Below are 27,285 nucleotides of genomic sequence, written 5' to 3'. Positions count from 1 at the left end.
AAATTAGATAAAGATGCAGTTGGAAGTTTATTGATTATTCAGTTTTATAAATTTTCAATTATAAAATATTTACGATGCGATGAAAGTAAAATAACTTTCTTTTCTTCGTGTCTAAATAATACAGAAAAAAATTATTATATGTCACGACATTAACAAATAATTCTCTTATTTTAGCAAAGTTATATATATAATGTTACGTTATAGAAAAATTCTTGCACTCTGTGTAATATATATATCGCAGGAAGAAAATAACACCGTGTGTCCAATATCGTATTCTTTTTGCCATCCCATTTTGTTTTTCCCCCAATACTGCCACTTTTCATCTCGCGTTGATTTTTAACCGGCGAAATTCTAAATTTTACAAAGCGCAGTTCCCACAGTATATATCCTTATGTCACGAGGGCGTTGAAATTCGCGCTCACACTTCTCTTATTTTGCGGCGCTTGAAAATCGCGCTTTACGTTTATTCGCCGGACGAAGCTGGCTGTTCGGTCAACGCGGTTTTCCGCCTCGGTGAGGAAATTTCATTCGGGCTTCGAAATAACACAGTGTCCCCGGATACGGGTCCACTGGGGGTGTCGGCCTGCGGTTTTTGCAACGCAATCGTAACCCCCGGCTCGTCTTCTCTTCGCCTACGTATAATCCACTCTCTCTCCCATCGCTATTTTCCGGACGTCGTAGATACTGAGAAACCCGCCTGAGACTTGTTACAAGAAATGTTGCGAAGCTCCTAATGTATAGTAATCTAGTTAATAGTTGACGGCTGGCTGTCCAATAGCTGTCCCTGAATCCTTTGAGGATTTTAGACTTGACTTTCCGTCAACAAAAAGTTAAAGGCATTTTGCAGTTTATACGGAGAGTTTAAGAAGGAAGAAAGAGCGGAAAGTATCAGAAAAAAAATGTTCTCATTCAATTATAATATCTTTTAAGTAAGAGATGAAAAATTGAGAGGCTTAACCCTAAAGCGGTCGCGCGGATGACATTAGTCATCCACGTGCACGAATCTGCAATTTTTCTTCATTCTTCTCACGTGTCAACTATTTTTGGGTGTATTTGTTACTTTTAATGTTCTTTATGTCGATAGCATTTAATCTTTTCAAAATGAATGACAGATGTCATTTAAGCGATCTCTAACGAGCCATTAACCAATTAACAGCGCGACCACTTTAGGATTAATATTCTCACTTATTGGCTGAAAAGTATCTCGTTTTTTCCAAAAAAAAAAAAAAAATAGCGCAACTGTTATATACAGTTGTGTACGGTTTGAGAATCTAACACGACGCAGTTCAAGATGAATGTTGTATATCGCTCTTTACCTATATATCCCAGAATATAATCAAGGCATAGGGATCGCTAATCCCTCGCTTTCGCAACCTGCGCCTTGCAGCTTCTCCGGAGGAGGTTGCGGTGATTACAGGAGCTGTAATTAATTTAGCGAAGCATAATGAAGCGCGAGACGTAGTAGTAACGCGAGCCGAAAACAGGCGCGTTAAGCCGGCGGGATTTAATCATGTGATTATGTAACGTGACGAAAGCATCCTCGCGTTGTGTATACGTATATCGCGTTGCGCAGAGTTTCGCGAATTGCCGTTTGCGGGACCCCCGTGATTCTGCCCGCAAGCTGGAATTCCTATTTGGATTCCTGTCGATGCCGACAGACTTATTCTCTAAACCGGGAACGTCGTTACACGGGAATACACCCCCTGACGTGACACTCTTAATGACTTCTGAGAGAACTCTTCAACAATCTGTAGCCGTCTCGACTGCGTAACAACTCCGTGTTGCTCCGGAATTTCGCATTCGCGAGGGAGAAAATTTCGTAAGATTGTAAAAATTAGCTCGGGATCTCTGCGAGTTTTTTCTTTTTTTTTTTATTGGCACATTTATCCGCGCTGATCAGTTTTCAAATGCGATAAACTAATTCGATAAGACAGGCGGAGAGACTTCGAATGAGATACCATTCACAATACTTCATTACTACGTTATTGGAATTATGGAAGTTCGCTTTGCGAGTTGCAAAGTTGGAAATTTAGCTAAGAAGTTGCGGTGCGCGCTTAATAATATACTCGGATAATGTGATAAGATTACGACGATTCAAAGAGTATAACCGTGAAGATGTAAAATGCATGATGTAAGTATATTTGTAATGTCAAAGTGCAAATTTATTATACTCGTCATTCGTATATGTATATATATATAAAAAGTAAGATGTAATAAGATAATAATAGAGAAAGATGAAAGGAGAAAAGATATTAAAGTTATGTAAAAACGATTATATAGTTCAATATTGAAAAAATACTAGATGACTGTCAAATATCAACAACAAAACGAAATTATGTTAATCAAAAAATTCTTCGAATCATCACACAATTATTGCTAAAACTACTTTTCTTTATTATTACAAATATATATATAAAAGAGTTATGTAAGTAGCCTATTTTAACTGCCTCATAAAACAAGAAATAAGATTAATAACGTAATAAGCTTAATTAATAAACAAATAATTGAAAAATAAATTCATGTATAAATCTAATGTCAAGGAATTTAAAGAAATGTAGAGAATCATTATTATAAGTGACTAAAGAGAGAAATAAATAAAATGCAAAAAATATAATAAATATTTGCAATATTATCGATCATTTATGCGACATCATGCATTTTATAACACGTTTATATTGTTATGTATATTTCAATGTATTTTGACTCTCAGTGTTTGTTCAGGATTAAATCGCTGAATTCTAACGACAAGAAGTTAATTTTTCAAATTAATTCTTATATTTTTGTACTGGAAAATCTTTTTTCGGAAAATCTCTATCGGCGTTCAAATGTCAAAACCGCGAAGGCCGTAAAGTCATACTCGGAATTGTCAAGTTCCCCGAATCCTTTAAAGGTACCTCTGAATTTTCGAAATCCTCTAATGTCTGAATTACTCTCGCATTCGTCTAACTGTAGATTATCACCTCCGGTCGTATTCTCGAGATCCTTTCCGAGGAATTCCGCGGAAAGACACTCGATTCTCGAAGAGACACTCGTCGATCTCCATTGGAAGCGACTGACTTACTTTTCCGTATGTCCCTCGGGGGATATTAGCCGATAAATTTTCAAGGAATTCTCCAGATATGCCACTCGGTAATTTAAAAGCAATCGGATGGCTTCATCTGTTGGGAAGGGTGCGCAGGGACCCCCCGAACTCCACCCCCTTCCCCTAACTGTAGTAGCGACGAGGGTGACGGCGAAAGGGATGGAGGCGACGGCGAAGGGGTGGAAAAAGAAAAGGGAAAAAATCGGCCGCAGAAACGACGCACTTCCATCGCGCTAATGGAGTCGCGGCTGTCTTCGCACACTGAAAGAATTCTCAATTCTCGCGCGTAGAAAATCTTTACGACGTGGGCGGCTCTTTAAAAAGCGAGGATGATTCAATATAAGCGTGCGCTTCAAATTTACACCTAATTATAATTCTTTTTCAAGTACATGTGTATTAAATTAATTTGTTTAGCAAATAAAAATCAACTATGAACAATGAAAATCCATTTAAACATTGGATTCAGCTTAATTATAAGCTTGTTAACCCTTCTGTCAATAAACGGGTATCCAACTTTAAATGTTAAAAATATGTTGGGACTTTTATCTGTCTAAAACAAAGAGCCTCTTTCGAAAAAAATCTCCTGTTCGAGACCCAGCAGTTGCTATAAAAAAGTTGTCGCAGTTGGTATCCGGATACACTGAGAGAATTTTCTCTTAGAATTTACTCTGAAAATCATAGTAATCGTGGGATAATATGGTATGGAAAGAATTTTATGAGAATTTCTCTGATTAATATTTATCAGAATAAAAATAATAATATTTACCACAATAAAATATAAAACATGTTTGATTAATTTTACTAAACTGCATAGTAAAATTAATCAAACATATTTTATATTCTATTGTAATAGATATTATTATTTTTATTGTGATAAATATTAATCAGAGAAATTCTCATAAAATTCTTTTCATACCATATTGTCCTATAATTTTCAGGGTAAATTCTAAGAGAAAATTCTCTCTGCATATACATTGATGGAAAGATGAAAAATTATACATTCACAGAAAGGTTAAACTCTTTATCGTCAATTAAAATTATGATCTAACGTAATTCGATATATAGATGATATACATATTTCGGAATAAATTGTATACGCACCGCTTTCTCATAATATTGACAAATAGTGCAATTATTGGGGAGGAGGCCAAGGGGGAGAAGCGAGAGGGGGCCAAATTGAACAATGCCGTGAGGGATCTCTGCGAAGTAAAGTAAAATAGCGATACTTAAACGCGACCATCAAATTTATTATTTGAGAAAGTGCATAAAAGCGTTTCTTGTTCCAACTCCCGCGGTCGTGGGAGAACAATGGCGTTCCGCCGATGTTGTAAGTAGGATGCCCCCGGTAAGTTTCTTCCCAGGAATAGCGCGGCACGTGCACTTTTCGTTTCTCTTCCCACCGTCATTACTAATGTTCCTCGCTTCGAAAAGTGCACCTCGATTATCTATTATGGGAGCATGCTACCCGCTTTCGCGGACTAAAAACACCCGACTCGGATCCTTCCTTCCGCGTCAGCTGATCCGAGTCCGACAGAGAGAAAGAGAGAAAAATGCTTGCATTTAAAAGATATATAAATGAACAGGAAAAAGTCCCCCAAAAACACACACGAGGAGTTCTTGTATTTTTTTTTCCGCTTCGAAAAGCGGACTGTTTTGACGTGGAATAATTTCGTAACGACCAAAAAAAGGGGAGAGATTACGGCTGGATAAGATTATATAGAAGAGAGAAGAATTTCCGCTGATACGGCTGGATTCTCTCTAATACGCGTGTGCTCTGACACACGTGTGTGTATGTGTGTCTGTGTTTGCGTACGTGCGTGTTCTGTGTCCACAGCCACGCACGTTTGTATTCGACCAACGATGGAGAAAAGAATGAGGACGAGAAGCTCCCCGTGTGGCTCGTGATCCTCATCTTTCTCTCCATTCCTAGAAAGAAAACGTTTAAATCCCCCCGGGATTCGGTTTTATCTCCCGCACGAGTTAAATTTAATTGAGTACTCTCGCGGGAAAGCGAAAATAGAGAGTCCCCTTATGCGTTTTATGAGCACGTTAATGATACCGCGCGACAAATTCAAATTATTCTGCTAAAAATGTGCAGAATTTATCCCTCTTGAAGATAAATTTAATGCAATAGATATTAGGATCAAGTAATCGATACAAATTAAATTTTTTCTTCTTTTGATTAATTTTCTATACCATGCTAACGAGCCCTATCTATTATACATAGAGATTCTAGTGATTTTTTTATTTGTTTTTAATGCTTTTCGTGTAATTATCTTTTCAAGAACATTTTTGTTAATCTGAAAATTGAATAAAAAAGAAGCAGTTTTATTCGATAACCCCGATTATTTTTCTAATAACAGATATACTTTCAAGTTGCATTTTAATCTGAAATAATATTAATTTTAATCAACAAAAAATTTATAAATTAAATATAAAAATCATTAATGCGTTATTTATTCGGCATCGATGAAATATCGATATATCTTAATTTCTTCGTAATTAAAATTATATTAACTTTATCATCGAGAAAAAGAATTTCTCGTCCAATTTTCATTCCTTTCTTACATTTCTCGCATTTTCTCCAAACGTACGCGTCACCCCCCCTTTTTATCGTCGGTCATGTAATTCGTTCATACAATATTTTACGTTTCAATGAAAAGTTACGGAAATGCTTCAAACTGCTCGCACCTATATTTGTGCGCACTGCACACAGCCTACGTATATGCGCTATGTATTTTTTGCGGGCTCGTCGCAGAAACGCGCGGAATAATTAATAAAACACAGGGGGGCAGAGGGGGCAGAAGGGGAGGGCGATAGCGCGAACAAAGCAACGTTATAACAGCCTCGAAAATTCGTATGCTGCGAATGACATTGTGCGTGTAGAAAGCCGACACGTATAACAAAAAGAGAAAGAGAGAGAGAGATGTATGTGAGGTAAAACTGGACTACACATTGAAAAGTTTCGGACAGACCGGCAAATTTTCGGTCGGGGAAACGGCAATAAATCCGTTCAACGACCATCCGCGTATATCAATTTAGGCGAGCGAGTGAGTTACAACGAATACATCGTCATACATCCATTACGTCTCATTACGTCGTTACACAGATTAATTGCATCGACTCTCACTCCCGAAGCTAAAGACCCGGGATTATTTTAAATTCAATGATACTCCTTCTGAGCTGATCCTCTTAACGTTGTAACGTGGTACTATTAATCTTCTTTCGAGACACCCTAAGGAATGTTGAAAAACCCTATGGGGATGAGAGATGTGTTTTATTATAAAAATAAAAAATAAATAATAATAAATAAAAATAGATAATATTAAAAATTAAAAAATAAAAGAAATTTGTATTACATCTTGAATTAAATTCTACCATGAATGTATGTATGCGTTTGTATGCGCGAAATGTTCATAAGGGATTTGGTAACTTCCATGAGGATTTGTGTCGTCCTGACAAATTGCTAAATGAATCTTTCTCTAGAGTATATATTTACCACAAATTCTTTGTTTCTTTCGCGCGCCGTATCTTTTTCCCTCAGCTTCACCTCTTTCCATTCTTCCCATCTCTCTCCTTTTCTCTTTCCTCGCTACTTACATGATACATTTGTACGGTTTATACTCTCTCGAAAACTTTAAATTCATAACTTTAGCCTCCTGCCGGGGTAAGTAAGTGGCTGGGCTACCGCGGGCGGAGAGATTTATCTGAGTTTCCTGTCGGATTATAATCAAGGAAACGTTGGCTGGGTTTTCATTTTTAACAATGCATTATTCATAATTGAAACCTCGTCGTCTTTTCTCGCGATCTCGCCGCCTTCGTTATCCGCGCGCCACCATTTATCAACGGTTGCTGTTTAATATAACACCCTCACTAGGGTCCTTAATTATGTCACGACGGTGCAGCCTCGCTGCACTCGGACAGAATGTTGACTTTCATAACCGTGTTCCCCGGATCTCGTCGCGCTTTTGCCGCTAGTGTCTTCTTCGCGTCGCCAAGTTCCGCAGACTTCTTTCTATTCATTAAAATTATCAGCTCTATCGTCGAAACGCTTCTCCTATCCACGATAAACATATATGCGAACGTTCGTATTATCGGGGTCGTCGACACCTCAGACATCCCAGTCGAGGAACGATCAAAGTTTGATCGCAATAAATAAATCACACTTATATGAAACTCGGATTAACCTCGGGCACATTTCAATTAGAGCTCGATTAAGATTGCTATCTCTGCTATAAAACGCAGCTGTAATCATACACACATCTGAGATGCGGTTAGTTCGCGGCGCAAATTGCAAGGATAGATGCAAAGATAGATTAATGCGTCGTGTAATCCCCTCGAATCAATCGTTCGAGTGCACGTAGCAGAGTACCACACACACGTGAACACGGACAATGCGAGAGGGTGAATTCGCGTGCCACCGAATGATTAGGTTAAACCGGGTAGGTCGAATTCGCCTGGCGCGATGCGATGATCGGTCGGGAAATTGGAGAAAGAGAGGCAAAAGGTCCGAATTTTCGACGAGCACCCGACCACCCGACAGCTTATCCACTTTATCCGGCTAGAATTACAAGGCCGACATGCGACTTGCTGCGACGCGAACACCCTCATCCTTCAAATCACCCTCACCCTTCTCCCAATTCATCCCCTCCATCGTTAGCTTCTCATCAGGAAATTCCAGAGGTGCGTTTATTATTTTCGCCTTACGAGTCGGATCCTTTTCTTAATTAAGGTGCATTACTTTACGTTCGAGCTTTAAAGTTTTTTTTTTCTTTTTTTTAATATATAAAGAAATGATGATGCGCGAGATTCAAGAGACATATTGTCTACGTTAATGATAGCATCAAGTAGATTCGAATCTGTTTGCATAATTTCAAAGTCTATGGTTACTTAAAAAAAGAGATATTTTCATTAAACTTCTAATCTTAATTTCTATGCATTCATCGTGAATCTTTCGTTATCGGCATAAGGAGAATTGAAAGTAATTATTGTTAATTGCGGGGAGAGGGAAAAGAAAAGGTTCAAGAGACGCTGACGTTGCGATACGCATAACCGAGGCGTCGTGGGCGGCCAAGAAGAAACTACTAAGTTTGCAAGATCAACTAAAGTACCCCTGGTGGTTGCGCGAAAGCCAGCGGGCCGAGAATACGAAAGTAAAGCGGTAGTAAAAGCAAAATAAAACGGGCTTATCCGTGCTCGCGTAGCTTTAAATTATATGAGAGCGGCGAGAAACCGAGTAAACGTGGACGCTCTCCCTTTCTCTTTCTCTCTAGCTGCTCGTTTTCATATTCTCTCGAGTGCTTACAACGGTTTTCTGGGATTGCCAGTTTGGATTCATGCGTCTTTCATGCATCTCTTAAGGCACAAGTACAGCATCTTGAAATTCAAAGATATATCAAGGTAAAATGAGACTTTGAAATAGAATGTATACACAAAACCGATTATCATCATCATGCGATGTTTCAAGAAAACCGCAGGATTGAATATTTATATATACATATAAACACTAGTGTAATTACATGAATAATAAATTATTAAAAAATAATAAAATATCTAAATATCCAAACGCGTGTAATATCTAAATTATGTAAATTTTGTAAATAAAAAAAAGCTATTCTTATCAAAAAGTGCTACTAATTATTATTCGCAATAAGTATCTGAAAAATATTGTAGACATTGAAAAAAAAGCATCCCAATTAATATGTATTTACGAAATTGTCCGTCAATACACAATAGACAAGAAAGTACAATACTTGTTCGGGGTAGTTTTTGTACATTTCGCGTAAAATGCGATAAGAAAGGAAAAAACTGAGGAAATCTGTTAAATCAAATTCGCATTATCGCATTTTACGGAATCGGCCGTTAACGCACCGTCGACGAGAGAAAATAAGCAATCGCTCGGGCAAATGGAATTGCTTGATTGTCACAGCTGCGACTTTGTCAGTCGAGAGAGGCGAGGAAAGAAAGAGAAAGAGAGAGGCGGCGCGGCCGGCGAGTAGTTTTCCCCTGAAAGGAAAGGAGCTTTTCTCGGGGAACAAAGTGCAAAAGCGCTAAATACATTTGGGTCCGTGAAAAGGAACATTCTGGAGCTTTCTCGCGCCGGAGCGACCGGCGTCGTGGGACGTGGGACAGGCGTTGGAGAAAAATTGAGGATTAAAATGTTTACTCGAGAAACAACGCGGGAGGAACGTATAAAACATTGGGATAAATTATTACGGCCACTTCCGACCCTTTCGAGTAACGAAGCGCAATCCCATCACACCAGGAATCTCTTTGCTTTATATAAGAGCGAAATGATATTAAATAATGTGCCAAGAATAGTTCACTTCATTCTTACGGTAGATGCATTCAAGGGATTTTCCGGGATGACATAATTAAGATTTCATCGCGGAAAGACAGATTTCTTTTTATCAAAGTTTTTTTGAAATAAATTTATATCTGAGGAACGAGAGAGTGACTTATAAATGTTTAAACTCGAATAATTTGATTAATATTAAATAAAAATTCATAAGTCTAGTAATCAGATTAATTATTATTAAAATAATATACCAATCTGTATATTTTATGTTACCTATATAAAAATTGCTCTTTATATATGATTATTTATTTCAAGAAATATTTTTAGGAATACATAATCTTGAAAAAAAAGAAGCAGAAAAATTGCACACGAAGTACATAAAAAAGTATCTAAAACTTGTATATGCAACAAATAAAAATTTCTAAATATAAATATTGTAACAATTTAGCTTTAGCAAAATGCAAAGAATTAAGTAGTTGATTATATTCTATATTATAAATGATTATATATATTTTATAAATCAACTATAAGTAACTCAAGATTCTCTCTCTCTCTCTCTCTCTTATTATTCATAAAACATTTTATACGAAGTATAGAGTTTGGAAGAAAATTTAATGTAAATTTTAAATAGCATAAAACAAGTTTAACACTTCTATTTGAGAAATCCAAATATTTTGAAATTTTGAACACTATATTTCGAGAGATGTTAAGATCGAGCCTATTAATTTTCATTTCAAAAATAGTATTCATTAAATAATCAAACACATTTTATACGATATATAGAGTTTGGAAGAAAATTTCATATAAATTCTAAAGAGTATAAAACGAATTTAAGATTTCTATTTGAGAAATCGAAATATTTTGAAATTTTGAATACTTAATATTTCGAGAGATCTCAGGGTAGAACCCCTACCAATTTTAATTTCAAAAATAATCATATTCAAAGGATCGTTTAGACATTATAGAACATTATAAAAGTGTCGTTGAGATTTTTTATTATGGCATTAGTTTTTGAGATACTTTCGAAAATATGACTCACATAATTAAATTTCCGGATAAAACGAAGCTCGACGATAGACAATGACATGAACATCGACCACAGCCGACCTGTCGATACTTTTATATACTTGGCGACTATCGCATCTCTTGATTATTAACTACCCGTCTGCTCTCCTTCTTCTCGAGAGAGAGAGAGAAGAAAAGAATAGACAAGAGTAAAAATAAATAAGAGTTTATACGCGTAATTTTTTCGCATAATAGCTACAAGCCCTTTGCATAATTTTGCTATATATATAACAGTTTCAGTAAACATTCCTACTTTTCTCCGAGACTGTATAACTCACTTAAGATCATTATTGCAGCGTACAGTCTATTTATAATCCTTCAGACCACTTGTCCAATTATGCCATTCTCATTGCTCCCTCAATTATCTTCAACGATCCCGGCTCTAATGGCAATTTCTTGAAGATGACAGGAAATTTCACTTCGTTCTTATTATCGTTAATATATATATATATATATATATATATAAAGCTGCAGACGAACCTTCACTAATTCGATCGTGAGGCCACTCTCAGCTCTAATTGTGTAACGGCGCTTAAAACCAGATTCACCTCGAATGGTTACCAACGCTAGTAATCCCACCTGAATGGTCAAATCCCTACACTACGACAGGCTTCACTAATCTGTTCCCAAGCTGCGAAACGCTTGTCACGCTGAATGACAATCATGCAGCTGATAATATAAAAAAGAGAGAAAGAGAGATGCATCTACTGTTTATATTCATATTCTCTATTTAACATTACATCTGCTCTATTTAATATTACATCTTCTCTCGAATCTGAATTTTTATTTATTGAGAGATCTGATCTCTTTTCATAAAATATTACAATAAACTTAATTATAGACGATACAAAAATTTACGTATATCCAGAATTTTAATTCCATCTAAAATCTTTCTTTGCATTTGTAAATAGTTTTATAAGAATTTGAAATATATATAAAAGACAAAAACTATTAATAATATTATAAATTATAACACACACACTCTCTCTCCTTATAATATAATATGTATATTTGTGTATAATTATTATAATATATTATAGATAAATTTAGAATCAGGGAAATATATTTAATATCAAGACATTTTAATTGCTCGATTTGAAAAGCGATTTGTTGCACCCAACCGATTTCTCCCGAAGTCATTAAGTAATTTTATATTATATATGTGTATATAAAATATTTTATACATAATATAATAAAAAATATATATATAATCTGCCGCGCTAGATCCTCTTGTCAGATAATTTTCGGCAAAACTAAACATGACTCGCGCGCGTGAATAGAACATAACCGTCCCATTCTCACCATCTCAAACCATGATTCGTACCACAGAAAACAACGGGCGAACTTGAGCTTGTACCCGAAGATCGGACCTGAGAAGATCCGCAAGAAGTTAATCCGGAGCGTCGTCGCTCAATAATAATAAGCGCACTTTCCCAGAGTACTGAATTCGTAAGGCGGAACGCGCGGACCAAGACGGTGGATTTTCATCCCTGGGAGGAGAAAAAGGAGTGAGAAAAAACAGAGAGACAGGACTCGGATAAATTTTAGCGTTACCGCTCCCTCCTTCCTCTCCTCCTCTCTCCTTTCCCCCATCCTCTTCCGCCACTATCGAATATGCAATTAGAAAGTTCCGCAACTAATTTCAATTTAATCGTACGACTCTTGCGCCGGCTATTGCATCCCCCTGTCGCTCTTTCTCACTTTTCCCCAAGTCCGCCTCTTATTTTTCCAAATGTCTCGTTTCATCAGGAAAAATAAGAACCCGCTCGATTTCGAGATCCGTTCGTCTCTCGCGAATTTTTTCAAATGTATAAAATGTACCAAGTTAAATGGACGTCGCTATATTGACTTTCTGATTTTTTTCTTTTTCAAGAATATAATTAAGATTTTATCGGAAAAACAGATATTTCTTTTTGTCAAAATAAATTTATATCTTAAAAAACAAGAGAATAAATTATAAATGTATAAATTCTAATAATTTTATCAATATTAAATATAAGTAATATTACCTAAATAAAAATTTATAAGTCTAAATCAGATAGTCTTTATAATCAGATTAATATTATTAAAATAATATATCAGTCTGTATATTTTTGTTATGTGTATAAAAAATTGCTCTCTATATATAAAATTATTAATTTTATTATAAAAAATGTTTAATTATTTTAATTATAAAATATGTTAATTATTATATCTATTTATAATTTTAATTTATAATTATAATTTTTATATTTTTATTACTATTAAAATCGTTTGGAGAATAAAAGAGACAAGATCCTTTCACTTCACGTGAAAGGATGAGCCATTGTTTCCTTCATCGACGAAGCGGTTTATTTGGAGGATTCTTCGTCAACCTAGGTTTAACACCGAATTAGGGTTAGTCTAAGCCACCCAAACGAGGTTTTCGTAACAGTCAAGATTAGGCTTGCTCGTGCGGAAAGTTTCCGCGAGCAGTAAGTACCGCGAATAAGCCGTATTAATAACGACAATAACGTTAATCGTCGCCGTAAACCGTAATCGCCTACTATAACGCGAACTTTCCCTTTCTCTTCCCTTAAATGAGAACGAACAAGAACGGATATCTGGCACGAAAAATATAGAAATTTGCGATAAAACGAAGTAGTTGATAATTTCCTAAGAGTTTCCACAATTTAAGATATTTTTGATTCGAGATTGTCTATTTAGATTAAATTTATTCGTTTAGAAAGAAATACATAATATTATTTTTCTCCTACTTCAATAAACTTTAAATATGTTGTAAAATGACTTTGGCACAGAAAATATAGAAATTTGATAAAACGAGATAGAGTTGATAATTTTCCAAGAGTATCTACAATTTTTAAAATATTTTTTATTTGAGATTGTCTATTTAGATTAAATTTATTTACTTAAAAAGAAACATATAATTTATTTTTCTCCTATTTCAATGAACTTTAAATATGTTTTAAAATGACTCGAAATAAAAGACATGTAGTTTTTATAAGTGTTTTTTTTTAAATACCTAGAATATTTAAAAATTAAATCTAACAATAAATTCAAGAATTTACTCGATATATTTTAATTCCAAATGGATTAATAAAAGAGATTCATTATAGCCAACAAGATCTCTTGATTTCATTCTTGCAGATTCTTTTGGAATTTTATCAAAAATATAATTCATTGCAATCGACAGACAATTATAAAAAACATGACAAATCGTATTGCTCGTAAAAATCTTTTTAAAATAAAGTTTGTGGAAATAACTATAAGTTCGAAACATTATATAGAATTATTTAGAGATTAATAAAAATTTGTAAGATAATATAGAAGAAATAATTGTAATATAGAATATTTTGTAGCCGTATTGTCTGTTACCATTGACAATAAAATTTTTACAAATCCATTATCATGAGAATAAAAAAAAATGAGCACTCACCGATACGATGTGCAATAATGGAATCGTAGCACACAATGATGATCTGTAAAATATAAATATATCCAAATTATATATATAAAGCAGTGTCCAAAACAATTAATATTTCAAATAAATAATTATTCGAGGCAATATATTCAACTTTTATTCGTCCATTAATATTTAAAAGATTTAGCGAAAAAATTTTCTTTGATATTAACTTTTTTTTAATATAAAAAAAATTGAATTTCTATGTAAAATATCTAAATAATTATAAATCTTAAATAATGTCAAAATACTTTAAATATGCATCTATATAAAAATATTATAATTAGTATAAATATCTTTTTAAATATTCTTTTAAATATTCTGAGTATGTTTTCAAAATAAAATGTAAAATATTATATATGCACACAATGATGTAATATGGATTAAACAAATGGATCAAAAAAATAAACGTAAAATTCATTTTCACAAGTAACAAATAATAGATTAAATAAATAAATTATAAGTTATTCACCTCGTAGTTGCTCCATCGTCGCCTGATGCCTCCCCGGGCCTCCTCCTCCTCTCTTGTTCATCTTTTCGTGGCACATTCACTCGCGAAAACACGAATTACGATCGCACACGTTTTAATAAGCAAAATACTATAATCGCGCGACACTTTACGAGACACTCCCGACATTAATCATACCGCGAGACACGCACTTTATCATATCGCGATGAGAAAACAACGCGAAAACTATACGTCGCAAGAAACTGCGATTTTTTCACGCGTCGCACTTGCCGCAACAATACTGTTTTTAACCTTGTAATAGGACACAATGTTGATCTGTAAAATATAAATATACCCACCATGTACATACATAAAACAGTGTCGAAAATAATTTACATTTCAAAAAAATAATTATTGCAGGCAATTCAACTTTTTAGTCGTCCTTTAAACAGGATTTTAATAAATAGTTACAAAATTTCCGAAATAAAATTTTCTTTTATATTAATTTTTATGAACTATGAGGAATAAAAATATAATTTCTACGTACAAGATATTTAAATAATTATAAATTTTAAATAATGTCAAATACTTTATATGTTTATATAAAAATATTACTTATTATAAGTATTTTATTAAATACTTTAAATATTTTATGAAATAGAGAGAATATAAAATATTTTATATATACATTACATAATGATGTAAAATGAATTATATTACGGAGAAGATAAACAAGCAATTAATTTTTACATATAACAAATAAAAAATAAAATAAATTAAATAAATTAGTCACCTCGTAGTTGCTTCGTCGTCGCCTGATGCCTCCTCCTCCTCTCTTGTTCATCTTTTCGTGGCACATTCATTCGCGAAAACATAATTACGATCGCACACGTTCTAATAAGCAAAATACTATAATCGCGCGACACTTAACGAGACACTCCAGACATTAATCATACCGCGAGACGCGCATTTTAATGATATCGCGATGAGAAAACACGAAAACTATACGTTGCAAGAAACTGCGATTCTTTCACTCGAAAACCGCACGGCAGATTCGCGTGCCTCATTTGCCGCAACAATACTATCCCTAACCTAACCTAACCTTGATAATTAATATACGTTCGCACAATTTAAGCTTCGAATACCTTCAATTATATCATATTAATGAAACAATGCATCAGCTAGAATTAAATAAGTACCCGCAGAATGTAATATTCGAAAATATGTCACTGTTTTTTATCGATTAGCAACACAGATTTAGATGGAATTAAATTTCGACAATTTATCGCGATGTATGATGAAAATTATAATACGGAGTTAATAATTAATTGAACTTACTATTGATCAAACGCGTCGCGATGCTGTTCGACCGGAAATGCTTCGTCTCGTATCTGCGACAGTTTGTTAAATAATTTAAAAACTTTTGCGTACTTTCACAACGACTTTACTTGACTGCGACGCGAAGTATTTTACAAGAGTCGAATTATTTCGTCAATTAATAGCGACGTATCGATATATCGATATATCGATGTATCAATGTATCGATGTATTCGGAAATGTACTGTGATATCATTCCAAAAATATACAATGAAAATTCAATATTGCATGCGCGACATATTTCGGACATAAATTCTGTATAAATTAATTATGTTATCAATAAACGCAATTAATATATTTCGACCTTCTTCTACTTTGATCGTTCGATTCAATCTCATTTATGTATACTGCTCCTTATTATTCTCGACTCGCGAATCATCTTTAGATCGATGAAAAATGCAATGTGAGGTTACATCGAAGGTTATATCCAAGCAATAAGTAATCATCACTAAACATTGAAATTCAATAATTTATGTTATAATTACTTACAGACACGCGCGCTAACGACTGCCTCGTATAATCGCAGGTATTAAGTAGTCGCGAGTTAATAGTCGCTAATTATAATAATCGAAAGGAGAACGCTCGTCACGCCACTTTTCGCACTCGTGTCGTAAAGGATAATGCGATGTCACGTGATGGAATGTCTCGCGCCGCCGCCCCCCACTCTCGCGTTGCCAACCTCCCCCCCCCCCTAGCCGGCGACTCGCGGCGCCACGGCGCTGCCAACCCCCCCCCCCCCCACACGCCTCGCCTAGGGATTTGCGCGTAACAACATAGCGATAGTCTATCTATGTATAACTATTCTATACGTCGCGAGGAGCGGGCGGCGCGGAGGAGACGTCGCGTCGTGTCAGGTAATTCCTCCCCCACTACAAAATCTTCACATAATTTACATAAATAAATGCACGTGGAATATTCTGTTACTTGTATCTCGTATACCGATTGTCGAAACGATTGACGTATCTCTCACGCAGCTTTTTTGGTTATGCTTTAATAATGTATTATCATCGCGCTCTCATGCCGAAAATAGAGGTTAGTTACATTTCTATCGATCGAAAGATTCGACGGATGAGACGAAAATTGCACGAATCCAAGCAAGTATATATGTATATTTATCACACAAAGCGCGTACTTCTCGCGATATATTATTATTATATATTAAATCATTGTTTTTTCGCGACATATATATGTATACGTTTGCGGACGATGTAAGGACTCTGACACGCTTGGATTTTCGTGCGTATTTTGCCCATTGTATTTTTCCCCGAATTTAATCAATATAATTCGCTAATCTTTTCCGGATCAAGAACACACGATCGAGAACAATCGATATAATGATACTTGAATCGCGAAATTACGTGATTAAATGCCGTGATACGTCGATGTGTTTTAATTATTAGTGATCGACTTGAACTATACAAGTAACAGAATAATGTACTTCGCATGTGCAACTTATTTTGTGATATATGTTACAGATTTCGAAAAAGAGGGAGATGAGGGTACGATGGTGGCAGACAATGAATTAGCTGTCACGCAGCGCGTTATTATTTATGCACACATAATACTCATCGTAATAACCTCTTGTTGACATTCGTGCGGGTGGTCGCGCGCGAGAGCCGAGCAGCGAGGCATTTCATTCTCGTGACGTCACACGTCCTTGGAGGCAGACGCGGTAAATATCGAGACGATCGTTCCTTTCGATTATACTATAATTAGCGATTATTAACTTAATACCTGCGATTATACGAGGATCGTAAGCGTGTCTGTAAGTAATTATAGTCATAAATTATTGCATTTCAATGTTCAAAGAATAATAATTATTTATTTAATGCTTGGATAATACATTGATATATCTTGCAACGCGCTTTTCATCGATATAAAGATAATTTGCGACTCGAACGATTAAAGTAGAAGAAGACCGAAATATATTAATCGCGTTTATTAATAATATATCTTACAGAATTTTTATGTTTGAAATATATCACGCATGCAATATTGAATTTTGATTGTATATTTTTGGAATGGTATATCGGTCACAGTACATTTCTGAACACATCGATACATTGATACATCGATATGTCGATATATCGATACGTCGATATTAATTGACGAAATAATTCGACTCTTGTAAAATACTTCGCGTCGCAGTCAAGTAAAGTCGTTGTGAAAGTACTCAAAAGTTTTTAAATTATTTAACAAACTGTCGCAGATACGAGACGAAGCATTTCCGGTCGAACAGCATCGCGACGTGTTTGATTAATAGTAAGTTCAATTAATTATTAACTCCGTATTATAATTTTCATCATACATCGCGATAAATTGTCGAAATTTAATTCCATCTAAATCTGTGTTGCTAATCGATAAAAAACAGTGACATATTTTCGAATATTACATTCTGCGGGTACTTATTTAATTCTAGCTTATGCATTGTTTCATTAATATGATATAATTGAAGGTATTCAAAGTAGCTTAAATTGTGCGAACGTATATTAATTATCAAGGTTAGGTTAGGGATAGTATTGTTGCGGCAAATGAGGCGCGCGAATCTGCCGTGCGGTTTTCGAGTGAAAGAATCGCAGTTTCTTGCGACGTATAGTTTTCGTGTTTTCTCATCGCGATATCATTAAAATGCGCGTCTCGCGGTATAATTAATGTCTGGAGTGTCTCGTTAAGTGTCGCGCGATTATAGTATTTTGCTTATTAGAACGTGTGCGATCGCAATTATGTTTTCGCGAGTGAATGCGCCACGAAAAGATGAACAAGAGAGGAGGAGGAGGCATCAGGCGACGACGAAGCAACTACGAGGTGACTAATTTATTTAATTTATTTTATTTTTTATTTGTTATATGTAAAAATTAATTGCTTGTTTATCTCCGCCGTAATATAATTCATATTACATTATTATGTAATGCATATATAAAATATTTTATATTCTATTTCAAAAAATATTTCAAATATTTAATAAAATACTTATAATAAGTAATATTTTTATATAAACATATAAAGTATTTGACATTATTTAAAATTTATAATTATTCAAATATCTTGTACGTAGAAATTATATTTTTATTCCTCATATTTTATAAAAATTAATATAAAAAAAAATTTTATTTCGGAAATTTTGTAACTATTTATTAAAATCCTGTTTAAAGGACGAATAAAAAGTTGAATTGCCTGCAATAATTTATTTTTTTGAAATGTAAATTATTTTTGACACTGCTTTATGTATATACATGGTGGATATATTTATATTTTACAGATCAACATTGTGTCTTATTACAAAGTTGGAGACAGTATTGTTGCGGCAAATGTGATGCGTAAATCTATCGTGCAATTTTCGAGTGAAAAAATCGCAGTTTCTTGCGACGTATAGTTTTCGCGTTGTTTTCTCATCGCGATATGATAAAGTGCGTGTCTCGCGGTATGATTAATGTCGGGAGTGTCTCGTAAAGTGTCGCGCGATTATAGTAATTTGCTTATTAGAACGTGTACGATCGTAATTATGTTTTCGCGAGTGAATGTGCCACGAAAAGATGAACAAGAGAGGAGGAGGAGGCCCGGGGAGGCATCAGGCGACGACGGAGCAACCACGAGGTGAATAATTTATTTGATTTATTTAATTTTTTATTTGTTATATGTAAAAAGTAATTGCTCGTTTATCTTCGCCATAATAATTCACTTTACATCATTATGTAATATAGTATATATAAAATATTTTATAGTCTATTTCAAAATATTTAAAATATTTATAATAAGTAATATTTTTATATAAACATATAAAGTATTTTGACATTATGTAAAATTTATAATTATTCAAACAATTTGTACATAGAAATTAAATGTTTTTTCCTCATATTTTATAAAAGTCAATACAAAAGAAAATTTTATTTCGGGAATTTTGTAACTTTATATTAAAATCTTGTTTAAAGGACGAATGAAAAGTTGAATTTCCTGCAATAATTATTTTTTTGAAATGTAAATTATGTTTGACACTGCTTTATGTACATGATGGATATATTTATATTTTACAGATCAACATTGTGCCCTGTTACAACTTCGCTGTTGCGCATCGTATCGGTGAGTGCTTAATTATTTTTGTTTGTTTATATAAAATAATGTATAAAAAATATCTTATGTAGTTTCCAAGATAACTTTATTTCTAAGATTTAATTAACTTTTCTGTGTGATTAAAATTGGGCATCTTACGTATACATAGGATTTATTAGTAGCAACATCTTATTTATCAATAAAATAAACAAAGTTGATTCTAATATTTATCACTTCTTGAAAATGAAAAACTCTAGATATTGTGTTTCTGAATGGAAAAAATAATCTGTGAGAAGACATATATCTATATAATTATATATATAAAAATTACTTAATTATACTATTACTAAATTATAATTATATATATAAAAATTAAATATTAAATAAGAATCGATGAATCCTGACTTTATTAGTAGCAACATCTTATTTATCAACAAAATAAACTAAGTTGATTCTAATATTTATCACTTCTTGAAAATGAAAAACTCTAGATATTGTGTTTCTGAATGGAAAAAATAATCTGTGAGAGGACATATATCTATAATTATATATATAAAAATTACTTAATTATACTATTACTAAATTATAATTATATATATATAAATTAAATATTAAATAAGGATCGATGAATCCTGACGACCTTGCGCATATTTTTTTTAACTCTTTCAAACGCGGTCCCGCTATTTTAGCCAGTGTCGCCTTTCTAAATACAAAGTGCCAGGTGCGGGGACTTTTATAGGGAGTATCCTTTCGCTTCGAGAGAGGCTTGTAAGACGCAACGATAAGAACAGAGGGGTAAAGGCATGAAGAAAAAGGATACCGCGTCCCGCGTTGACACTCTTTAAAAACTTTCAGCCCCAACTTTGTTGAAAAGCACCCCGCTTCTCTTCTTCCGACCTCTGTCTGCTCTTCGTCCTTTCTTCCTTGCTAGACGACAATCAACCTCCTCGCCCTATCCTCTTCACCGCCTTCCCGCTATTCTCGACGGCGTCCCTTATTCCGGCGTAGCGAGTGCATACAGTGAGAATGGGCTCGCGACAATGCAGAGCTTTAAATTAGACCGTAGCGTCAGGAAGTAGAAAGAAAAGGGGTGGTATATCGGTGCAAGGGAGTTGGAAGAGCGCGGATGAAGGGATGGACTAAAAAGGGTCAGAGAGCGAGAGGGTGGGCGACGAACAAAATTGCGGACTCTCGCAAACCACAGAAGGCAAGGCCGATCGAGAACGAGGGGATGAAAACGATTAAACTCACAGGCAAACACGATGTGGCTCGGAGAGAAATCTCTCGGTTTAGTTGTCCCGTTTCGCTCCCTATCGTAGGGCGCAAATAAACCGTTCGTGGATCCTAAGAAAAATCTTTATTCTTAAATAAAAATCGATTATGACCATTCAATTTTATTTTTATTTTAATAAAGAAAAAAATTATTTATTCCGAATTATACATATTAGAAAAATATGAAAAGAACTTCTTCCTACTTTCTTCTATTTAAATAAAAATCGGTTAAAATAACATATACTTAAAATAACTTATAAAAGAACGGTTCTAATAAGAAATTCTCCACTCTTAAATAAAATTTTATTATGAATATTTTATTTATTATTTTAATAAGATAACGGAAATCACTTATTCCGAATTGGATCCTTATACATATTAGAAAAATATTAAAAGAACTTCTTACTTTCTTCTACGTAAATAAAAATTGGTTAAAATAAAATAAAATATGCCTGAAATAAATTGTAAAAGAACGTGAGTCCTAAGAAATTCTCCACTCTAAAATAAAAATCGATTATGAATATTTAATTTTATTTATTATTTTAGTAAGATACCAGAAATCACTATTCCACAAATTATACATATTAAAAAAAAAACTTTCTATTTTCTTCTACTTAAATAAAAATTACTTAAAATGAAATATGCCTAAAATAAATTATAAAAGGATTTTATTTCAGATATTTTATTTTAACTAAATTTTTATTGTCCCTGAAAAATAAATATAAAACTTTTTTCTGAAGTCTAACCTTCTCGCTACTTATATTACGATTTATATAGAGAGCACCTACACACAGAGATCTGAGAAAATTTTAAAATAATTAGTTGAAAGAATTTTTTTTAAGAATTCTTCCAAAATTCTTGAAACTTTTCAATTATTATGTCAATGAATATTTACGAGGACAATGAGTTGTACAATATTTTTTCTCATGCCGACGCGATTATATTTGTTGTATATATAACGAGAATGTACATCTCATCTTTTCTAAACGCTCTTGCATATTCGCGCGACACATTGGTGTCCATGCAAAAAAGGAAAAAAAAAATAAACAAGTGCCCTTTAGAATCCCTCCAATAGCCTATTCAGGAAGTGGCAGCACGAACGCAAAGAACCACCTTTTCCAGACCATTTTGTCACCGGATGTTATAGGGCCTCGCAAGTGAAGTAACTTTCCATGCATATGTTAGCAGTCGCGTTACGTGCAAAAAGAAGCCCGGAGGGATGAATGAAAAGAAGAAGAATAGAGAAAGGGAGACAAAGAGAGAGTGAGTTGTTTCATCGAAAGTAAACAATGATTGCATGTGTATGGCGATGAATCAGAAATAACAGATCTATACAAAAGATAAAAAGATTTTCTCTATCAATATTTCATGTCGATACTTTCCAGAAAATCTTTGCAAAATTTTAAATCGTGATTTCCATTTTTCTCATATATATTACACATTTTGTAAAAATACGTATTATTACCTGATTTATCTAATATTTAAATAACAATATCATTATATTGCATTTATAATAAATAATCGAAATGCATTTGCTTCGAATAATTCGAAAAAAATTTCGCATATAAAAATAAAATTAAAAAAACAAAAAAATTATTTCTTCGCATTTTTGAAAATAAATCTAAAGTAAAGATGTACGAAACATTAGGCACAAATGTTTGTATTACAAGATATTCAAGTACGTCACTCATATAGTATTCTCAAAAACTCACTCTCGAAACTAGATAGTTTCAACCTCCAATTCTGAGTTGCAACTTTCGGGTGAGGAAGACTGAGTAAACGTCGAAACTAGTTCCGCGTTATTGAGAACGATCTATGTCAGTTGTACGTATTCAATTTCAACTCCTTGAAAAGTCTGATTAGTTCATCGTCCTGTGACACGTAAGAATTGTTTATGTTTTTTTTTATTTTTTTTTTTCCCCCCACGACGCGAAGCTGCGACACAGAAACTTCTTTTGACTCGCGCGCACCCCATTCCGTATGCATTCTGTTGTCGAAAGGAAGGGAAGAAGGGGTTGTGTTCCCCCTCCTTCCTTCCCTCCCCCTTCTTTTCTTTCTCCTAACTTTTCCAATATTCTCGAGTCTTTCTACTCTTCGCAAAATTACCTCTACCTACACTTATATACGAGAAGTGTGCGCACCCTCTTAGTAATGATTTCACCCTTGCTCCTGTCCTCATCGACAATTCCGCGTCTATATAATATGCTACTATAGCGACTTGCGCGACATGAGATCGTAAAAAAGGGAGAAAAATATGAAAGCATATATATATCTGTCTCTATGACTAACAAAGTAAAGAGAAGGTCGACGACTTTTTCGAGGCGCGACTAAATTCTCACTAAGCTTTTACCGAGTTTTGGCGACGAAAAATTCGAGTAACAAGTTTCGCCGATGAAGTGTCGCTCTTACATTACATTACATTATCGTTATCGTGTTTTTGGAAGAAATATTCTATTTATAATGAAACGTCTTTTCTGACAAGGAAAACTCGCAAACCGGAAAATTCTGATTTCGAAGACACATGTATAGAAGAAATAAATAGATAAATTTAAAAATTTAACACAATTTTAATTGTTTAAAATTATTTAAATAATAATAACAATATCGTTCAATATCACATAACTCAATATTGCCATTTTACCAAAATATCATATTAATTAAATTATTAATTCTACCAAAAGGAGAATGTTAATGAAGCATTGCATAAAATATTTATTCTTTGCCTTCTCCATCCGATATCGTTTATCCTCTTTTCTAACTATTAAATAATAAAGGGGCACTTTGAAGTATCCATTCATCATAATCGCGATTCAACCAGAGAACTGTCGTTACTCTTCACCAAGAGATGTGTCGGAGGAAAAAAACTAAAAACAGAACGCTATCTCAAAATAGGAAAAGAAGCACTAGGGACAAAAAAGGAGAGAGAAATGATGAGAGAGCCATTCCTCTTTTCAGAAGATACTCTGTTCGCGTAGAAGCTCGTAAGAAAAATTTATCATCCGCATGTGATGTTCGCGAAAAACCGACCCGCCTATCAATCCACTTTTTTAACTGCACTTGCGTAAACACTTTTGCACGCTATTAATTCATTCCAATTTGATCGCGCGAAATCATGACATTATGAATATGTGCTTATGCATATATATAAATACAAAATCAGATATGAAGAGGGCTCATAATATGAACCATGCACAAATATTTAGCGCAACAAAGTTTTTAAATTTTCTTTAATTATTTTGATTTAAAATAATTATTTTGAAAATTGTTTTTCAATTCTTCTTTAATTATTTTGATTCAAAATAATTATTTTAGGTAAATAATTTGAAATAATTAAATAATTATTTAAGCACTTCCAATGATTTTGTATTTTTATACCAAAGTCTTTTCAATTTATTATTTTAGCATATATGTATAAATATTAAATAGATAGATGTTCTTTATTATATAATTTAGCCGATGATTAAAAAATGCCACTATATTGCTATAGTGTAAATTATTTTGATAGGAATCTGACATAGATTTTCTCTAAAGTCTCTTTCTCTCTAATCCGAAATTTATATTATATATTAGTCTTTTAAAGATATTATACTAATAATCGTCAGCGATAGCAAATCAGAAATAAAAAATAGATATCTTTTTACATCTTTAAAAAATAATATCTAATAAAAAATAAATATTTTTTTACATCTTAAAGAGACTGAAATAATCGACTGAAGTATCGACTATAATGAGCATCGTGGGAAAAAACCCTCCATAAATAGCATTTCCTTCTGTTTCGCAATTATCCGGCAATCTCTTTTTCGTTTCATGGTACTTTCCGGTCACAAACTCACCCTTTGCTGCTGATTGATGAATTAGGTCGAGTAGTATCGCCCACGGGCCATTACATTTTCGATGAGCCACTTTTGTATTGACTTAACTATAACATACTTTCCTGACCGAAAATACCAGAATTAGGAAGTATGTAACGTTAAAATTCGGCTAGTTTAATGATCTCGGATTTCACGTGTACAGAAAGCTTCCGAAAACGTAACGCGTGATAAGTTAACTTTTGTAATAATAATAAATCTTGTCTAATTTATATATATATATAATTTTCGTTATTTTTGTTTTGCAGAAATTTTGAAATGCAAAATTTATTCGATATTCTAAATTATATTCTAAATACTAGATTTTTGCACTATGTGAAAAGTGTCAAAATCCTTTCATCCAGACTCTGTCCTTCACGAATTCTTTTCTCCCCGCGATTAAAATAAATTGGAAATTATTCCGCGATAAAATTTTGACCTTTCACTCTTTGGATGTAAACGTGTTTCGTTTTTCACGGCGTAATATGCGAGTAAAAATGATCATTAAGAGAAACGCGAATTATTTAAATAGAAAAATTAATCCACGATTAATTCGTCAGTTATTAATTCTGAGATTTAATTTTTTATTTTTTTTAATGTGTCGGCTGCAAAATATGCGTTAATATTGACAACAGAGAAACACGATAAAGAATAAAAATTTGTCGACGAACTCGGAAAATTACGGAGCTTCCGGTAAGCTCTGTCGCAAGAAGTTAACTCCTCCAGTTGCTTTGCAGGAAGCAAACGACAAAAGCGTCGAAACTTTCCCGTTTTTTCTCCCCGGAAGACAATTAATAGTCCGAAGATATCTCCTCCGAGTGATATTAACTTTTCCCTTGCCCTTCTCTTATCGCAGCTTTTTCTTCCTTGACTTTTCCCTTCCTCCCATGAGATTTTCAACTCGTTGACGTCACGTCGAACGATTTATACTTTTCGATATACGTGACTCTCCTCCTAATTTCTCTCGATTTCGATATATGAAAATATAAGTTTCCTTTTTTGTTATTTTGAGAAAAGAGCGAACTGAAATTTTCCGTCCATTTTCTAGAATTCTTGCAAGAATTACCGTTTTTTTTTTCTTTTTTTTACGGGGTCCCCTATATTACTAGAACTTCGCTTTAATCCTGCGTCGGAGTTAAAAACCATTGTTTTTCGTTCTTGAGCGCTTTTTACCTCTCGATAGCTGGAATACGAAGAATGTCGGGAAAGGAAGTCGGAAAAGTCCATCAAGCGGTTTCTATTTAGAGGTTCATCACTCAAGTGGGTTGTTTCTATACCCTGTGTTGTAGTCCCATAACAGAACCTGCCTGGACTAACTGATCTTCCTCGACCAACTATTTTTGCGTAGGAAAAGCAATTATTCACAGTCGCTTGTATTACTTCTATAACGAGTAATCGTGAGGTAGGGGAATAAGAGAAATCCCTTACAATTTTTTATTACAAAAGACCAGCATGGTACTAATACAAGTGGCTTTTAGACCCTAATCTAACTAACGACGAGCTTTGAACACTATGTTCTTCTAATAAAATTCGTACTTCTAACCGAGAGAACAAGATATTCTACCGGATGTCTACAATGAAGGACAGATTTATCAATTGCACAATTTTTGTGCGTAATCTTCTTGAAAATAAATTTATTAGAAAAAATATTAAAATTTGTCCTATTTAATCGATATCGAACGAGAATAAAATCAATCAAGAATAAAATTTTTACGTATCTCTCCTCTCTCTTTTAATTACAATTCTCAATTAAGTAATTACGTCATCAAGACGTTCCAGCCTACGTCAGCTACGATCATATAACTTCGAACTAATATTTTCAGAGATAATCGTGTGGAAAAATTAAAATAGATCATGTTTATCATATATAGGAGAAATGTCTCTTCCGCGTGATTTTCGATTTTTCGTCTCCTGCTCGAAATTCTCCTTTTTTTTTTTTCAAACTCGCGCAAATCTTCCAAACTGCTCGCACATGAGAGAAAATCGTCTCTTCACCTCTCCTGAACGCCAGTCTTGAGAAATGATGGGTGGCAGGTGATGGATGAAAGATGGAGATTATAAGAGCGGAAGCCAGCATACGGAAAGATGTCTCCGATTTGCATCGAAAGATCCCGGAGAAACGTTATTTCACGGGAAAGCCCAACCGAATTTCCATCCCTCCTCTTTTTTTCCGGCGATGACCCGATTAGGTAAATATGGAATTCTTGCTATCCTCGCTGAGGATTTGAAATCCTTGATAATATCGCGGAGATTTTAGTAAGCTGAGACGTTTCAAACCGTAGATTTCCCAGTTATAAAATCTTCGATTCCTATGTATATTCCGGCAAAGAGAATTCCTTGAATTCGACCTGGTACTTAAATTGCAATGAGAGCGACTTGACACTTCACGCACGGCGGATTTCGAATCAA

General features: G+C 34.0%; 2 protein-coding genes and 1 long non-coding RNA gene across 6 annotated transcripts in view; 1 reads left to right on the top strand and 2 right to left on the bottom strand.

Moving 5' to 3' along the window:
* LOC145945364 (uncharacterized) overlaps positions 1 to 15,849 on the bottom strand; it is a 44,787-nt gene extending 28,938 nt beyond the window's left edge. The window contains exons 1-3 of the long non-coding RNA XR_014426839.1: positions 15,126 to 15,849; positions 14,357 to 14,668; positions 13,861 to 13,903 (exon numbers count right to left, since the gene is read on the bottom strand). This is a non-coding gene — a long non-coding RNA (uncharacterized LOC145945364). The remainder of the gene's footprint in view (positions 1 to 13,860; positions 13,904 to 14,356; positions 14,669 to 15,125) is intronic.
* Syn1 (Syntrophin-like 1) overlaps positions 1 to 27,285 on the bottom strand; it is a 265,686-nt gene that overhangs the window by 189,899 nt on the left and 48,502 nt on the right. The gene's annotated exons all lie outside the window — the stretch shown is intronic.
* LOC145945361 (phosducin-like protein 1) overlaps positions 16,548 to 27,285 on the top strand; it is an 80,409-nt gene continuing 69,671 nt past the window's right edge. The window contains exons 1-4 of one of the 3 annotated variants that reach the window (XM_083054321.1): positions 16,548 to 16,563; positions 17,185 to 18,514; positions 18,969 to 19,303; positions 19,741 to 19,786. The gene's annotated coding sequence lies outside the window, so the exon portion shown is untranslated. Of the gene's footprint in view, positions 16,564 to 16,640; positions 16,804 to 17,184; positions 18,515 to 18,968; positions 19,304 to 19,740; positions 19,787 to 27,285 lie in introns of those variants that run through there. The other 2 variants (XM_083054319.1, XM_083054320.1) reach the window with 2 other exon arrangements.

The sequence above is a fragment of the Prenolepis imparis genome, unplaced genomic scaffold (assembly GCF_030444845.1).
Source record: "Prenolepis imparis isolate NDT839.2.m4 unplaced genomic scaffold, iyPreImpa1.0 SCAF_14, whole genome shotgun sequence".
In the NCBI taxonomy this organism is placed as follows: Eukaryota; Metazoa; Arthropoda; class Insecta; order Hymenoptera; family Formicidae; genus Prenolepis; species Prenolepis imparis.
This window is presented reverse-complemented; position numbering and strand designations above follow the sequence as displayed.